The sequence below is a fragment of the Cryptomeria japonica genome, chromosome 5 (genome assembly GCF_030272615.1).
Source record: "Cryptomeria japonica chromosome 5, Sugi_1.0, whole genome shotgun sequence".
In the NCBI taxonomy this organism is placed as follows: domain Eukaryota; kingdom Viridiplantae; phylum Streptophyta; class Pinopsida; order Cupressales; family Cupressaceae; genus Cryptomeria; species Cryptomeria japonica.
Genome location: NC_081409.1, coordinates 749,325,936 through 749,330,097, shown reverse-complemented (window position 1 = coordinate 749,330,097; position 4,162 = coordinate 749,325,936). Strand labels below are relative to the sequence as shown.

The 4,162-nt window shown below is 33.8% G+C and overlaps 1 long non-coding RNA gene across 2 annotated transcripts in view; it reads left to right on the top strand.

The window, feature by feature from the left end:
- Positions 1-3,189, top strand: part of LOC131035602 (uncharacterized) — an 8,762-nt gene extending 5,573 nt beyond the window's left edge. Inside the window, exons 2-4 of one of the 2 annotated variants that reach the window (XR_009372721.1) lie at positions 1,785-1,850; positions 1,983-2,375; positions 2,479-3,189. This is a non-coding gene — a long non-coding RNA (uncharacterized LOC131035602). Of the gene's footprint in view, positions 1-939; positions 1,851-1,982; positions 2,376-2,478 lie in introns of those variants that run through there. The other variant, XR_009372720.1, reaches the window with a different exon arrangement.
- The last annotated feature ends 973 nt before the right edge of the window (positions 3,190-4,162 follow it).

Genomic DNA, 4,162 nt, shown 5'->3' with positions numbered 1-4,162 from the left:
AGTTAGTTGCTTTGAAACTTTTCAACGTTCTGTTATTTCTGAAAATTTCAATTAAAAAAAAAAAAGATTTTACAGCTGCAAGGTTTTATGTTTTTTAATGAAATCGTTTTTGTTGATTTCGTTACAAAGAGGATAATTTCTTTTCTTTACAAAGAACAGGTTAGTCGATTGATTAAACCCTAACCCAGTGTGGGTAACCATATACGAGGGTTACTCTTGAAGACACTCTTTGATCATGTTCTGAAGAACACATTGAAATTATATAAGTTTTTGGAAACAGGACTTTTATGAAAAAAACACAGAGAGAGAGAGATAGAGAGACTTGAATAAGAAAATTAGTAAAAAGAAGATTGACAGACATTTTGTTTTTCATAGTGTTCTGGACTATTACTCTGTTTTGCATAGTACTTGATGCCACTGAGGTTGGAGTTATTATTATTATCCAGAGATTGAGTGTACTCTCTCTGATTGTGTTTAAAATTTAAAAATCTCTCTGATTGTGTTTAAAATTTAAAAATATCATTCTCTGTCTGCTATACATACAGAGATATGAAGGACATTGTTGCAATTTTTTTTAGTGGGAATCAGATTGAGATATTATTATACTCGCTCCAACCATTGATAGTTTTGTGACTGCAGAACATAGTGCAGTCATAAAGGTACCAGTGATTGTATCTTGAGTTGGCAATTTTTGATGTTGTATAAGGAAGAGGGGTTGGTGCTCCTTGAGGCCTTGTGGCTTCTAAATTTTGTGTACTGAGTTGGTGTGAAATAATACAAGGAATCTTTTATCGAGTGGTTTTTCTACCCCAAGAGGGTTATCTACCCATGAAAATTATGGTGTTATATGTCCAATCTTGTCTCATTTTGTTTCACATGCTCTGATACTTTAGATCTTTTATTATTTTTTCTTTCTCTCTCTACTATGTACAAATCATTTTTAGATGTTGCGTGTTTTGTGAAAAGTGGCAAAATCATCTTGTTTTCAGAAATCTTAAATCAAAGATTATCTGTCTATCATTTGAATGGTCATTTTACATACTTTGTTAACAGTGTTGTTTTTACAATGTTTTGTCATATTTGGGTAAACTTACAACTCATGTGTTTAATGTCATCCAAGATAGCCCTTTTCAAAAAAAAAAATTGAGTCAAAATTGTGACACTCTGATTACCCCCCCCCTCTCAGAGTGTCTCCACTTCCAACAAAAAGGAGCATAAGAGAAAGATGGGTTTTGAAAGGATTTTTCGATAGATGTTTTTAAGTTGATCTCTTCTACATTTTGATAAAAGAGGTTTATTATCTCATAAATTTGCAGGTCAGTAAATAACTCTTCAAAATGAGTTCTTTTCCTTCTTTTTAGACTTTATAATCATAATCTTTCATTTCCTTATTTTTGGCTTTACAATGATAGTCTTTTATTTTCCCCCTTTTTTTGGCTTATTATGTGAAATTAGGTTTTGTTTGTTTTATATGCAAACAAAAAATTCTAAACAAATAATCTAATACATAGATAATTTGAGATTTTCACTGTTTGAGAGATTGTTGAGAGAGATCTGAAATATTGAATGAACAGTATATACAATAGCACTCAAAAAATATTTTATCAATTCATAAATATACTAAATTTTTTCACCATTAAAGAATCATGTAATCATAAGAAATGATAACAAATTTTAAATCTAAATTTAATTTTATATTAGATCTCACCAATAATCTATCTTTATGTACATTTCAACCATTGTATTCTCCAGCTCATCCTTGTTTCTACTCATCGTGCTTCCAGATCCTTCATGCAATCGTTTGACAAGGTTTAGCAGCAGAAAATAAATGGAGAACAAAGAAGGACCAAGTATCCATAATAGATCTATAAATTTATATGTTTTTATGAATTTTATTAGATTCATATTATATTGAATCCCGTTCATCTATTTGTATTTTTTTTAATCTTGTAATGCATTGATTCATATTGAATGTCATCCAGGAAAGAAAAAGGATGCAAGAAGATCGTGATTCTGTATACTGCAAAAGACTTAAAAGCTGGGAAAACTAATTGGAAAAAGAAAAGGATGCAAGAAGATCGTGATTCTGTATACTGCAAAAGACTCAAAAGCTGGGAAAACTAATTGGATGATGCATCAATACCATCTTGGTACTGAGAAGGCTGAAAAGGAAGGTGCGTTTGTTGTGTCAAAAGTATAACCCCACTTCCTTCTCGTCTTCATCTGTACCGAGATGATACTCATGCATCACCCAGTTAGTTTTCTCTGTATATAAAAGCATTGAGAGCATGTGTGCTTCCTGACCATCGTTGAAGAGGATGGGTGTTTCCATTGGATCAAGATCAAATAAGTTGGATGACAAGATTTCTGCAAAGGTAAATCATCAAATTCCTTTTAACAATTTTTTTCACTGGATTATAAAATCATTGCATTATAAAATCTATTTATAATAATATAGATTTGTCTATTCGTGTGCAGAAAGAAGAAGTGGACAGAAAGAAGAAGTGGAGAGAACCTTGGAATTATTTCATCTACATCTTGATAAAGGAGGTTAATTATATATAGAACAAGAAACAACCGTCATTCTTTATATTAGGTTTTTAAGAAAGAACAACAATAATAATATGTGTAGGTAAAATGTCATTAGCCTTTCTAAATGCATAACAACTCTAATGTTGTATTAAGGGTTCTACAGATGCTCCATTGCAAGACACTACTACTTTTAGTTTGTGAAAAGCCTTCCGAAGAATTTATGTTGTTGTATATTGATGAGAGTGCCCACGTTAAATTGAAACCTCTTTGAAAACAATATAATGGAACCTGAGGAATTCCCCCTTCTAAAAATAAATCTATTACCATCATAAATTGATTATGTAAGTGCATTTGTAAGTTGAAACATCAATATTCAGTTACAAGTAAGGAATGACGTCTTGAATGCAATCAACTTGCACTTTCTGAATATTTCTTCAAGAACTCATGGAGTAATGCCAGTACAGTTCTTAGATGGAAGTAATGTGAGTACAGTTCTTAGATGGAAGTAATGTGATTTGAAGATACTGAGGCCTGTTAGTGTTGGTCATATCCCTGCATGCATATTTGATATGTATTAGGTAATAGACACAATAAAGATGTATATCAGATGATTGAAAATTTTGTGGTATGTCTAGAAATGACTGAGGAGGGGCTATATACCCGATTTGTATCTATGTTTACCCACTGTATTCATATTCATGATTTTAATACATAGTCTCAACAACATTCACTCTTTAGCTATCAATTCATTTTCTCACAGCTCTATTGATATTCATGTCTCTCTTTTTACTAAAGCATGTATTGTAATAATGTGATGCTGCCAAAAAGGTTGCCCACTTGAAAAAGCTCTTGGACCATTTGGGAAATGCCCCTTGTATGGTGGCATGGCATGAGTGTTGTTAGATTATTCTACCTCCCATGACCGCTCTCTGTCTCGTGACCACTCTCTACCTCGGGGCCGATGGTGCGGTTGCAACTCCTCTGCTCCTCGCTCACAACTCCCATGGGCACAGTTTTCTCACCACTAGTCCTGTAGTGGTAGTGACTTCAATCAGTGTTGGTCAGCCTCTACGCCATGTCGTGGATCTGCTTCCGGGTGGGGTACAAGGGGTGTTGATTTTCTTGCTGCTGGTGGTTCTAGTTGGTCGAATACCAGCAGAGATTTTACCTGGCTTGGCTCTTCCAAAGGGTTCTCCTGGCTTGCTTTGGCCATTTCTCTGACCAGGAAGGAGAAGGAGAATGAAGAGAGGACAACTGAAGAAGGGTGGTTCCTCTCGGACAACAACCCTGACGCTGCTTCAATGTATGGGATCCTAAGGATGATCGTGATCCACCTCCATTTTCTATTGTTATTTCTTTAGTGGCTTATCAGTTTTTATTTATTTGTTTCTAATTTCAGCGGTTGCCTGTGTTTTTTTTATGTTTTAGTGCTATGTCTGGGTGCTACCCATATGACTCCTAAGGGGTGATCTCACATCTCCCTTTTTTTTTTTTGCGGATAGTGTACTATTAAATAATTTTATGAGAGATGCCTATTCATCAAAAACAAAAAAAGCTGTCAAATTTTTGAGCCAATTAAATTTAAGGAAAAAAATTCTACAATTTAGAAACATAAAAATCACAATTCTTA